The following is a 14,092-nucleotide window of genomic DNA, read 5'->3' as shown; positions in this document are numbered from 1 at the left end:
TCACCCCCATTTTAGTAACCTTCCCACCCCACTCCCATTATGTCTATCTCCACGTCCTTTATGGCTATGGAAACCCCATTAAAAGGACCTTAGGACAATCCCCACCATTATAGGGTCCCACATTTTAACCCCCCCTCCTTATTTAAGGACCCTCACCCCCATTTAAGACCGCTTCCCATTTTAAAGACCCTCACCCCCATTTTAGGAACCACCCCCCATTTAAGGACCCCCCCCATTTTAGGCAACACCCCCATTTTATGAACCCCCCCCCCACCCCACCCCCATTATGTCCCTCTCCAAGTCCTTTATGGCCATGGAACACCCATTTAAAGTACCTCGCACTTTTAAAGCCTCCCACAATTTAAAAGACACCCCCCCATTTAAAGCCTCCCCCCCATTTAAGGACCCACTGCATTTAAGTACCCCCCCCTTTTAAGGACCTGCCTCCTGCAGCTCCTGACGCTGATGCACCTCCAGGTCATTTATGGCCAATGAACCCCATTTAAGTCCCCCCATTTTAAGGACACCCATTATAGGGTCCCCCCATTTTAACCCCCCCATCCCCAATTAAGGACCCTCACTCACATTTAAGACCCCCCCACCATTTTGAGACCTCACCCCCATTTGAAGTACCCCTACTTATTTTTCCCCATTTGAAAGGTAACACCTCGAAACAGTTCTAGGAGTTGTGCTTTCAGCGAGAAAAGAAGTTGAGCACAAAAGTGCTCCTTTCCGGGCTACAGAGAGAAACCCCCCTCAGCGGAAGAAAGCAGCCGGCTAAAGTCGCTCTTTTTCGTCTACCGATTTGTCCGCAACCGCTCTTTTCTCTCACAAGCGGCAGTCGCTGGGAACCGTGATTCCAACATCTCCGTTGCATTCGGGGAGTGCGTCTTCAGCCGGCTTCTTTCTTCAGAGGAAAAAGCTTATCCCTGCAGCCCAGAAAGGAGCGATTGGATAAGTATTGGGATAAGTATTGAGATTCCTGTGAAATTCTGGGGGGGTCTTTCAATGGGGTGGAGTCCTTACAAGGGGGGGACTTAAATGGGGTTCATTGGTCATAAATGACCTGGAGGTGCATCAGCGTCAGGAGCTGCAGGAGGCAGGTCCTAAAAAGTGGGGGGGGTACTTAAATTGGTTGGGTCCTTAACTTGGGGGGAGGATTCAAANGGATTCAAATGGTGGGGGGGTCCTTTAAATCTGATTGCATGGCCGTAAAGTACTTGGAGAGGGACATAATTGTGGTGGGTTGGAGGGGGTTCGTAAAATGGCGGGGGGGTCCTTAAATGGGGGGTGGTTCCTAAAATGGGGGTGAGGGTCTTTAAAATGGGGAGGGGTCTTAAATGGGGGTGAGGGTCCTTAAATAAGGAGGGGGGGTTAAAATGGGGGGACCCTATAATGGAGGGGATTGTTAAAATGGGGGGGGGTCCATAAAATGTGGGGGGTCCTTAAATTGGGGGGGGCTGTAAATGGAGCATCAATGGCCATAAAGGAACCGGAGGAGGCAGGTTGGGGAGGGACATAATTGGGTTGGGGTGGGGGGGTTCCTAAAATGGGGGTGTTGCCTAAAATGGGCAATGCAGGTGCACTGGGATGACTCTATCCCACAAAAATGTATAGGGCATGGGATGTATAACGTACTGACATAAAAAAAAAAGGGATTTGGCCAGTATATTAGTCCTGCTAGAGCCATAAAGAGGGTTGTACTGAGTCTTACTTGTTTAAGAGGCTGGCTTTATTCAAAAATGTGTGTGCATTGGATTGCTTGGAGGATTCAGCAGGTAGGAGGCAGAAGTGGTTAGGAAAAAAAAAAGATCAAATTTCTCAGGCAGGAAAGAGATGTAAAAAAAATCCCCGTGAAGAGAAATCAAAAGAGAATTTTGTGCTGTAAAATAACAGGAATAATTAAGTCCCCTGAATGTGTTGGCGCAGGCGTCTTTTCTTAGGCTCTGGAGACTGTCTAGGTTTTATTAAATATCTTTGCAGTAATGCTTATTTTACATAGCACTCTGCAGATGAGCATAAAGGAGGCCTCTCTCATCACAGGCACAGTAACATCAAATGCAGCAGAGGGCCAAACCTGAAGCTCATCCTTCCAGCACCACCAGAAAGAATCCTCACTGGGAAGGCCCACAGAGGCCACACCACCAATGTGCCCTGTAGAGAGGCAGGCAGTATCTGGAGAAGGGAAGGCCCCAGCTAGGCACATATGAGGATGCTGGAATGGGAAGAGAAAATGTCAGTGAGGCCTTTCTACTGACAGGGCAGGAAGGTTATTGGCACAGGCAAGGTGGCAAGAAGCAGCTCAAAAAGTTTTATTGGTGGTACCTCACCAAAGGGGTAAAGGTGGCAGGGCAGGGAAAATGGATGCAAAAATTTTCTTTGCCCACCTTGCTCTGCCAACTCTGGTGCATCCACCCATCATAGAAACACTGTCTGCGCTATGCCAGACCAAAACACATTCTCCTCAAGGATAGTATTTTAAGAAAACCAGAGTCAGAAACAAGAAGCAGCTTCCTGCGCTTTACAGAGGCAGCAGCTCCACTTCTGTCTGCCACCTTGAGCACTAGGTGAAGTCAAGCCCAGTGCTACATGCTGGTACTGAGGCACTGTACTCCACAGCTTCATCTGGGGTCTGGGCAGCAGTTTTCCCTGATATGTTTGCAGCCCTTCTTGCCCCAGAACTTGTGAAATGCTGTTTTCAACAAGGATCATGAATTCATCTGTTTACTCTAACAGGATGCCTGTTATGCAAATATGGATGCTGCAGCATTAAGTGAACATACCACCCTTGTGCTGAGATCACTGCAATGTACCACAGATAGCTCTGATCAGCACCTCAGTGGCTCTATGCCTTGCATATTACCTTAAATAACAGATACTAGAATTTCAGTATTGTCTATGATGAGTAACATTTACACATGCAGCTCCTTCAAGTCTTGTCTGCTTCTCCAGTTTTTCTTCTGCTTATCATAAGCTGTTCCTCCTTCTTTAATCAGCATTACTGAGCTGCTTCAAGGGGAAATTAAGACCTGAACTCCTAGCTGGCATATATCACAAAATAATAATAATAAAAAATCCCTCCTGGGTTGTCCTCAATCAATTTTATTATGGAGTAAGATGTATGAAGAATGCAAGAAGCAAGATGTAAGAAGTAGGCAAGCCGCAAAAGAAATATTTCTAATACAAACACAACTTGTATCCCCCATGGTACAGATGCAGAGCCCTCTTGAAATACAGATATACCCTTCACCGTGATATTGCATGGCTGCTTAAATGATACCTGACATGGGACACATCAGTGTCTAGTTGTCTTGAATGAAGCAGTTCTGTAACTCTGTAGTTTAATACTATACTAACACTAACAATTTAAGTATACTCAGCTTTGTTTTCTCCACAAAAATGCAAAAGCATGGGTTGATTTCAAGGGTCCCACATCCATTAGAAAGCTAAGATTCTTTCGTAAAGAAATTCTTAGTTTTGTAATGAGGATCTCTCCAACTTCTAAGACATATGAACACTCTCGTGGTCCATTCACATGGGTCCCACTCTCCTGTGAGGCAAATGTACAAGCCAGGAGGAGGCAAATAGCGGAAGGTCACATACGTGAATATTGTGCTGTTTTCTGTCCTGAACAATTCATCCAGGAAATGGGAGAAAGTTTCCTGGGTGCAGGGTGATGAGGTTTCCACTCACAGCCTGAGGAGATATTTTTAAGAAAGGGAGGTCAGGAGAAGGCTCACAAGTGAGGAAGTTTACCAGGACCCAGGATGTTTCCAAGGACAGCACACCACTATGCCAGAAGAGGGGTCATAGTCATCACACTAATTAACTATTTCCTTTATTAACATGTGATATAAGAGAGTTACCGGAAGGCCATCTTTAGTCCTCATTAAGAAAAACCTTGGACAACATTTGAGAAGGCAGAGGAGTAAAATACCCTAAGGAAGAAACAAAGAAATGTGAAAGAAAATGCTGAAGGAAGACAAGTCAACAGAAACAATAGCTTTTTAGTCATCAGACTTCAATAATTTAACAATAACTGCATACTTCATATAAATGAGACACATAGACATAATGAACCCTTGGGAAAAAAAAAAAGAATAAAAAATAAAATGAAAAAGAAAGAATCTGTTGTGGCTGCAAGGATGTATGCCTGTCAGCATAATTAATGTCACATCTAGCTTTAAGAAAAGAAAACATAATTGCCTAGTCTATAATAAGAGGGCTGAGACTGCTGGAGAAAAGGAGCTTCAAGCAGCTACCTGTAGGAAGTAATTAGAGAATTATTTGAAGATCATTAGCACCTCAAATGAAATACCTTTCTGTGTGAAACCAGGGCCCTCACCTTGCACCACTCTTGCATTCCCTAATAATGAAATGGTATATTTGCATAGAGCACCTAGAGGAAATTGTTCTTATGTCTACTATGTAGAATGATTAGGCAGTCAGTTATCACTTTTACTATTTATCTTTTTGACTGCTATTTGATTTCCTCATTCTGTTAAAATAACACTCTCAGTTTTAAGTATAATGTAATAGTATAGAAAAATAACTGTAACAACATTTTGCTTACTTTACTCCTCTACCCCAGCAGTGAGTAACTCAGCTGCTGCTGTACAAATGTCTTTGAAGCACTTGTTAATAGTGTTAAAAATCAAGTATCAGACACTGGCTTCCCAAAATAACTGAAGAAAGCATGGCCCAAGAGGGTCTAAGATTAGGAAAAGGAAATACTTCGAATGTTCATTTATTCCAGAAAATCAGAAGCTAATAAAAAGGAGTGTCAGCTTACAAATTAAATGAAATAAAGGCAACAAATATTGTCAAAGTGACAAAAACAATTGAAAAAAGGGAAGAATGAGAAAAATTACATTTATATTGTTGGAGATATACTTGAACTCTGGTCACTGAACCACTAGACTGACATCAACGGTATTTCAAAAACGTTCCACTGTAAATAATATATAAAAACCATAACTAACTTCTGTGTCAAAAGACTAGTCAAATGCAGCAGTGGGTGTGGAGAAAGAACAAAGAAATCTGTAACGGACTGTGATCAATTATTATAATTTCCATTGCCATCGGACTAGCCACAGCAGCTGTAGTACATAACATAATTTATAGCTCAAAAATGGTATAACTTCTATATTATGACAATAGTGCATTTTAGATTTACAGAACAATATAATTGTGTTACACTTTTAAAAACTATACAGTTGTATTCATCTTAAAAACTCACAATGTAATTTTTTTAATCATTTGCTTTTGTTAACGACAGACACTGTTGCATGATGGGTAAGCAGTATGCAAATCAGAAGCCTTAAGCCAAGAATAGCAAATTGGTCAAGAAAACTGTGGCTTTCAGAGAAGCAGCCTAGTGCAAGTGTCAGCAAGCGTTACGAGATAATCTCTGATGTGAAAAAGGTAAATACTGTTTTCAGTTACATGTTAGATTAGGGTTTGTGCTGGCAGCCCTACATTGAATGTGCTCCACACTTGCACATCCGTGTTCCTAGCTCTCTAGAGGCAGACAATCAGGATCATACACTTACACACACATACTCCTTCAATTCTGTCTGCTGTCACTTATAACAATCACCTTTTTCATTCAAGAGGGGCTGTTGAAGCCTTTTTACTATCGGCAACTCTGTTACACAGCACATCAGATCTTCAAAATAAGAGTCAGCAAATGAAAATGGATGAGATCTGGGTCACAACAGCAACCAAGAAACTATCCTTGAAAAACAGAATGACAGAAATTCTCACCTAGGAGTAAAGTAAATGCCTCAAAAATATATTATTCTTCCTGGATGATCTTAAAGTGCATTGGGTAAAGAATGCATCCAGAAAGTACAGCTTCTGTTAAATTATCTGCTTGTAAGCAAAGGTTGTTTTTTGTTTTTTTTTTTTTAAAAAAAAAAAAGTAACCCTCTTGCCCCAACTCACACATCCCCATTGCCCACCCCTTCTCATAAATGCAGAGAAAACTTCACCAGCAGTGCTCTACTATTCAAGGAGAAAATAACCTCTGTTTTGAAAACCAAAAGATACGCAGTATGAGAAGGGTTCTGGTTGGTGTGTGCCAGTCACAGCACAATTCTACAAGCAGGACAATCGTGAGGATGATTAACTGCAACACAAAGTTAGGAGCTGTTCTGCCCTCTGAAGTTAGCATTTAATTAACTGCTGTTAAGTTTTATAGGTTCTTTTTGTTATCTTCTTTCTGACTACCTAGCAAGAGAGACCTTCTGATTTAAGTCTGATCTCCTGAGATCTTGCCTTTTCTCCATTATTCCTTGATTGCATATTCCCATCCATTCTCATGCAACAATACAGCTAAAACAGCAAAGTGATACAGTGGCAGATAACAAAAGTTACCTTTTCAACTCAGCTGCTCCAGCATATATTTGCGCAAGGTGGCACAAGAAAACAGAAAGACTGGAACTGCCAAAAAATCCCCAGAGACAGATATGCAGAGGAGGGCAAGGCCATCATCACCTCACCTGCTGCATGGAGCACAGCTGTGCCTACTACACACCTGCTACTCTATGTCTTTCCTCACCCTCTGTGGTCAAGAAGGGCTGTGGTGATGCTCCTGGGGTGCCAAGGCATTACCCATCTGCGACTCATGCTGAAGGGGTGGCTTTGCATGAACACTACCTGGCCTGGACAGTGGTGCATTTCACTGTGTCCTGCTGGTTCCAGAGGAAACCTCTACATACTTACAAATGTTTTTTGTGTCTCCATTTTAAAGTATATTCTCAATTTTTCACAACAGGGCCCTAGTTAATGTAACAGGCACAACTTTTGCCTACTGCAGAGGTATTTAAGAGACTGTAGGATTAGACCAGGAACAGTAAACAAAAAAATAGGAGTTGGAATCCATCATGCAGCTGAAAACCTGTGATATAATTGTTATCATAGAAATATGAGATTGTTTACACATCTGTAGTGTTGGAGTAGCTATAAAAACTCAGAAGATACAGGCAAAGAAGGCCAGGTGGTAGAGTTGTGTGTAAAGGAAATGGACTGACTGCAGAGAACTGTCACTGAAAAATAATAATGAACACGCTGAGAGCTTATGAGTGAGATTTAAAGAGTGAGTCAAAGTAAACCTCATTGTGCATTCTTAATGCAGGCTCTCTGACCAACACTGAAGGTGAGTTGTTCTTTATTCTGCTATCAGAACTGTCACACTCTCAGGCTCTAGTCCTGCTTGGGTACTTCAGCCACTCTGATAACTGCTGGAAAAAGCAGCACATCAACCTACAAACAATCTGGGAGACTCCTGGAGAATGTTTCTCCTGGCGAATGTTGAGGGTAGCTTCCTGGTGTAAAGCATAGAAAGCCCAACCAGAGGGGATGCCCAACAGTAAGGTGTCCCTGTCAGATTATTTCTCACTGTCTGAAATATCCTATCATTAACTACTGCATTTATAGACACAGAGAAAAATCTTGTTTTAGGGCTGTGTTTCTACAGCAGGATAATTATATTCCTGATACACACAGTTTCACATAATACATCTACAATACTTCAAGATTATGACTCCTTAGAAAAAAGTACAGGGAGCATAAGCTAGAAAGAAATTCCATCATCATTCAATTTTGTATTCAGTGAATGCTTTTAAGTCTATAATGAATCAGTGAGCTAATCAGCAAGAAACAAAAATTATTAAAAAAATTAATACTCTCACACTGTCACATACAGTCCTGCACTTGAGTTGGGGCAATCCCAAGTGCAGATACAGGTTGGGCAATACAAGATAATGGCTAGAACACAGCCCTGAGAAGGATTTAAGAGTGCTTGTTAATGAAAGATTCAACATGAATTCAACACAAGCTGGCAATGTGCACTTGCAGCTCAGAAGGCCAACCATCATTTGGGCTGCATTGAGAAAAGCATGATCAGGGGGCTGAGGGAAGTGACTTGGCCACTCTACTCTCATGACATCCAATCTGGAGTACTGTGTCTAGTTCTGGGGCACTCAACACAAGAAGAACATTGAGCTTGTTGGGGTGGGCACAGAGGACGGCCACAAAGATTATCAGAGGGCTGGAATGCCTCCTCTACAGGAATAGAATATGAGCTGAGACTTTTCAGCCTAGAGAAGAGAAAGCTTGTAGTGGAATTCCAGGGTCACAGCCTGAACCAATGGGTGATCTGGGAGAGTGTGTGAGTGCCTGGAGCAGCAGGGAGGTCTGGAGCCACCCTGCTTCCATGCAATCTGCATCTGCACAGGTTTTCTTTTCAATTCTCCTCCAGTTCTTAGAAGCCAAGGTTTTCTCTCCCTGGTTCCATTTTGTCCTGCTCAGATTAGATAACAAACAAATCTTACCCAGGTGTCAGTATTTTCTTCTCATCTTGCCTTTTATTTAAAACCATTATCAGTACCATTTTATATTCAAATGAACGAAACATGAAAGGTGTATTTCAAAGGAGATCATGAAATATTGTTGTTGAAGTAACAATTTACCAGAAACCTGCAAACAAATCTTAATAAATATCTGCCTTTTAGTAAGAAGTTGTAGTTACCTGTAACAAATGGCAAAAGATGGCAAAAATCAAGTCACTGTGAAATACAATACTCATTTATAGAGGAACTATCATTTGTTTATTTCAGTGGGATTTGTCTGCATGGTCAAATGAAGCACACAGCCATATGTCCAGAACAGCCAGCAGGAGATGCTTTGTTTTCCCTGTCACTGGAGAGCAGAACTGCTAAATAAAATAGAGAGAAAAGAAAAAGGAACACAAGGAAATTCAACACTCTTTACATTATAAGTAGCACTTTTTTCTGCTTTTGTTTCAGGACTGAACTATCTCCCATAAAAGCTTTGTTACATATTGAGTATTGACATCCACAGCACTAAGAGTTTAAATGAGAAGGTACTGGATCTGCTTAGCTACAGATAAATAGAATTGGTCAGCAGCTGTCAGTTTGTTGGGAAAAAACAGGGGCATAAAAAGTAATAGAAAGAACAGTCAGGGTTAGCAGATGGATGGAATACAAAAAGGTTTTTTTAAATAACAGTAGTAATTTATGTTGACTCACTACTGTTGGACCATCTAAGCTTACCTTTCAGATTCTATATAAATCTCTTAAATTACTGTTCCACCCTACTGTCTTAAATAACATAAGTGAATGTAATGATTAATCTTCACTACAAATTTGCTTAATAAGCACCAGTGCATGAGGACTCTATACTCTCTCTGCATTTCTTTAGAAGGCAGAATGATTTCTTGGATTGTAATGAATCTGTATGATGGGAAATACATGTAAGCATCCAAAATCTAAACTCTCTATAGTGTTAAAACATCATTTTAGTTATTTGGATACTAAGACTGGGGTGCATTTAGTCACTGAATTAAAAAAAATATAGGACACTTTATAACTGTAAAAGAAATGCAGATTTTTTTTATGTCTTTGGACTGTAATTATGAAGAAAAATATAACAAAATGCAGCAGATGGCAGTAATGTACAAAGGAAACATGATCCTTTGCTTATCTTAACATAACTCTGAGAATGCAGACTTTTTTCTGCTCCCCACACTGACTGACTAGCTTAAAGCTGGCAGATGACTCCATTGGCTTGTCTGGATTTCAACTTGCTTTAGTATGTTTGTCAGCAAGTGTCTTAAATCAAGATCCAGATAGGAAGAATCAAAGCTGAATACCTTTACAAGTTCAAAAGAACATTATGAAGATGCCGTCAGAGTGAATAAATAACCAGAGAAAAAATAGCTGTTAGTATGAGGACACAACTACTCAGAATATCATCCTGACTTCATTTTGGATATATTTTTTTCTGTATTTGCAACTATTATTAAAAGACTAAGTCAGATAAATCCCATGTAATGGCTTTTAAAGAGCAGTATTTCATTAACCCATATCTACTGAAAAAAGACAGATCAGTATGACTATGCTGAATATTACTGGGGCATTCATTTTATTCTATATTTCCAGCAAAAATTATAAAAATTACCAGCTAAAGTAACACATGCATAAAAGAGTATAGAACCAACGAAAACAGTGTTGTGATGAAAAAGGGATAATTGCACTCAACTGCATAAGCTCACAGGAAAAACTCCAAGAGGCGTAATCTCCAGAAAAAAATCTTTTCTCAGCAGCAGATAGCACTTAAATGGGGTCTAGGAGAGGTGCAGCCAGACCCCACCCCTTCCAGTCACACAGGCAAATTGCCTTCACCCATGCTCCCACAAGTGCCTCATTGCTTGCCTCAGGTGATCAATCAGAGCTTCACACCATGATTCAACAGTTCCCATACAAGGAGAAACTTCAAGTATAATCTACCTGTTTCAAGGCAGCATAGCATCCTAGGAATACTAATCCAGAAATATTACAAAACATAAATTCTTTGTTGTTTTACACAGCTCAGAATAGTACTATGAGGGAGGTCTGCAAATCCATTCTTCTACTGTTTTCTGCTCATTGCCCTTTCTGTCAAATTAATAGTTCCAGACTGTAAAGTAGAATGATACAAAGATAGTAACAGATATTCAAGAGGTTATTTATGAGGAAAAACTCACCAATATGGATGCCCTTGCTAGGAAATGCTGAGGTAATCTCCACCAGGAAGCATCTCCAAGAGATGCTGCCTTAGTGGTGGTCAGCCCTTAAATGAGGTCTAGAGGAGGTGGAGTCAAGCTCCACCCATTCTGGGAGCACAGCTAAATTACTATCACCTGTGCTCCCACAGCTGACCTGACACTTGCCTCAGCTGATTAATCAGAAGTTCAGGCTGTGATTACCAATTTCCCAGTGCTTCTTCTTGGTGACTGCCTCTTTTAGAGTGTTCAGTCAAACCTGATCCTCAGTAAGGGGCAAGCAGTTCCTTCTTTGTTACTAGGTCGTGACTGCTAACTTTCTTGGGTTTAGAGAAACTATGTCTGCTGCTACCTGTCCTTATATGTGCTGAGAGAGAAAAGAATGCTATTCATCAGTATTGTGATGGATAAAAATAAATACTATTTACTGTGAGTAAATTAACTGAAGTTATGAGAAAACTTGCCCTGTTCTAAGCAATGCTTAGCATGAATGTTCAAGCATTTATGTCAAAGCATCTGCAGATTTCATAGTGATTAATATAGCAGCTCTCTAGTCTTCAAAAAGAAGACATTTATACACAGTATGAACCAAAAAAGCACAAGGATGATATAAAGACTATGAAATCTAACCTCAGTTATCATAGGTATATCTATAATGCAAGGCAATTTTTCCCAGCCAAGAAGTCATGTAGTGTAGGATCTGTTTCTGTTGGTTGAATGTTTAGATATACCTGGGTTAAGAGAAAATGGTTCTTCTATTTTATGGGTTTTAATTTCATGTTGTGCCCACCAGTCTTCTCTAGTATCTTTTAATGGTCTATTTTTATTAGATATATCACGTTTTCTCAATTACATTGAAAGAGGTATCTGAATCAAATTTATAGTTTTAATTCTCTCAATTTTTGAAAATCAGTTTTAAGTTTTATGTTTTCCCTGAACATGGTGAAGTGGAAATTCTGATCAGTGAAACTTCTGGCTATGCTACAGTCAGTTTTTTAGGTCATTATGTGCACATAAGAAATTAGATACTGCTCAATTTCCTCTGTAGATGAAATGAGAGATATTGAAAAGGATGATTACAAGAAATACTCCCTCAAAGAGGAAGAAAATATATAATTTTTAATAAGAAAATGCCAATGAATATGATTCAGAAAGAAGTGTTATAAAAGAGGAAATCATCATAAACAAAGCATAAGCAAAAAACACTGAACAAGAGAACTTATTGTGTTTCTATTCCTCCTCTGTAGACTGTAAGAAAATAGAACTAAAAACAGGAAACTCACTGAATTACATTTGCGCTTGCAGAAGAAACTAAAGATGTGCAACGCATAGGAATTTGAGCTACTTTTTAATTAGCATTTTAACAACACAAAATTATTCTACATGCTAATTATTCTTTGAATAGGATATTAACTATTAGGGACAGTTAAGCCTGAACATAAATCAAGATGTTAAATGAATACTCTTGGTGGACACTTATAATTAGCATTTCATTAATATTTACTGATACAATTGCAGGCTAATCAAAGAACTACAGAAAAATCTGTGAATTTGTTGTTGGCTCTGTAGGGTTGCATTTAACCATGCAGTGGAATTCCAAGGTCACAGCCTGAACCAAGGGTGAGCTACATGAGTGCATGGGCCCCTGGAGTGGGGGGTGGCAGGGTTCTGGAGCCACTCCTGTCTCTGTGGTAACTTCCCATGCAATCTGAGTCTGTGTGGGTCCCCCTTTTTCCCCCTGCCCTTCTCTATGGCAGGTCACATTCTTCAGATCATCCCTTTCTTAGTTAATAGTGTCTTAGTTAAACCTTTTCTGAGTTAATTTTGATATCTTTTCCTATAGCACCTATTTCTCAAATAAAGTCTCTGTCATTGCCTTCATTATTTCTATAACTATTAAAGGAATCTCGATAAAGATGAAGCCTCCCAGATCAGTTCTCCATAATCCATAGCAAGTAGGCTTTTCTTAATGTCTGTCATTTTCTTGATTGTTTCGCTTTTTATGGTGGTGGTTTCTTGGTTTTCCTTAGTCAAATAGGAAACTGGCCAGGATTTCCCTGATATTGTGGTCACTTTTAGCATTTATTCAGTGAGAAAAGTTGTCTGTGCCACATAACATCCAACATGTTTCAACAGCATTCTGCGTGCATGCTGAAGAGATGATGATGTTAACACCTGAAGGGAGCCTCACACTATCCCTGTCTGTGTCAAAACATGGCACTGCACATCAAGAATGACCTGAGCACTCTATCTGCTTCACATGCTCCTAGTGGGAAGATATAGAAATTAGGACTTGGTTATACTTCCATTTGGGATTCACGAGGCTGAATAAAACACAGTTGACATTCTAGTTCTACAAGACTAACAGTAGCAAGGGTCTAGGTTTGCCAGCAGTGCAAGTGCTAAAAGTCAGGGAAGATATATATTACACAGTAAAATAACATTTTTAAGAACACTGAAGGCAAAGACTTAAAATCCTTTGTTTTCTAAATATTTACTATTATGTAATAGTTGAGAAATAATACTTAAATTGTAAATACAAATATTTGAACTGCAGCTTTTTTTGTGAGAGTACTTTTTGTAATTAAATGACAAATTAATATTTTTATATTGCTTTTGCCTACACTGTCAGAACTAAAAATAGAAGAGAATATTGTTATTTAACCTAGCAATGTTGCATAACTTCCAATAATGCACTGGATACATTGAGAAAACTCTACATCAGCTGGAAGGAATGCCTTGTTTGATTTATTTTTTTTTTTTCCCCACATGAAACAGTAACACACAACTTAAATGAAGCCAATAAAAGCATTTTTATTCTGATATAATATTCATTTCTATTTCAACATTTAAAAAAGAAAAAAAAAAAAATCATACAAGTAGATACCAGTAGAAAGAAGCAAGAAACTCTAAGAACAGTGAGCTGTATATTCTTTTATTATTATTTTTTTGTAGGGAATAGATTGCTTAAAAAAAAAAAAAAAAAAAGTTGAAAAGTAAAAAACAATTGCAACTAATAATGATGTTAATGTTATCTGATGTTTTGCCATACAGCATTCATGAAGTGCTTTATAAAAGTCTGCATCATCTTTACTCTCTGAAAACAAATGAAGAGAGGAGTAATAAGTATGGAATGCTTCAGATGGGACACTACAGCTGTGAGAGCGAAGAGCAACCCCAAGGCCTCCTGACCCATAACTATCTCCTTGACTGTTGTCAAAAGACACTAATATTAGTTAAGAGTGAAGAAGTGTAGGTACTTATTTTCTTTATAGTTGACAAGTGATCTAATGGTCTTATTAAAACTCATAATCAGCATCTTGCTGGAGGTATTTGATATACACAGTTATATAAATAAGAAAGAAAGACCGAAACCAAAGGGAAAATGAAATTAGCATTAAACGCCCTGAAGTAATCCCAAAGTAACTGAAGTGCTACTGAGATGTTTGTGTTACGCTTAGAGCAAAAGTCATAAGGGTTGTCTTCTTGCTCATGGGGGTCTAACACTTTTATTAAAAGCACTAC

At 39.4% G+C, this 14,092-nt stretch overlaps 2 long non-coding RNA genes across 2 annotated transcripts; one reads left to right on the top strand and one right to left on the bottom strand.

The window, feature by feature from the left end:
- Positions 1–1,558: 1,558 nt before the first annotated feature.
- Positions 1,559–8,709, top strand: LOC107309838. The gene is made up of 3 exons (XR_001553353.2): positions 1,559–1,778; positions 5,279–5,424; positions 8,622–8,709. It is a non-coding gene; the product is annotated as an uncharacterized LOC107309838 (long non-coding RNA).
- LOC107309839 lies at positions 3,129–10,672 on the bottom strand. The gene is made up of 3 exons (XR_001553354.2): positions 10,550–10,672; positions 3,867–3,938; positions 3,129–3,696 (listed from the first exon to the last, which is right to left on the bottom strand). It is a non-coding gene; the product is annotated as an uncharacterized LOC107309839 (long non-coding RNA).
- Between the last annotated feature and the right edge of the window lie 3,420 nt (positions 10,673–14,092).

Source organism: Coturnix japonica, chromosome 2 (assembly GCF_001577835.2).
Source record: "Coturnix japonica isolate 7356 chromosome 2, Coturnix japonica 2.1, whole genome shotgun sequence".
Taxonomy (NCBI): domain Eukaryota; kingdom Metazoa; phylum Chordata; class Aves; order Galliformes; family Phasianidae; genus Coturnix; species Coturnix japonica.
Note: the sequence above shows the minus strand (reverse complement) of the source record. Positions and strands in the feature narration are given on the sequence as shown.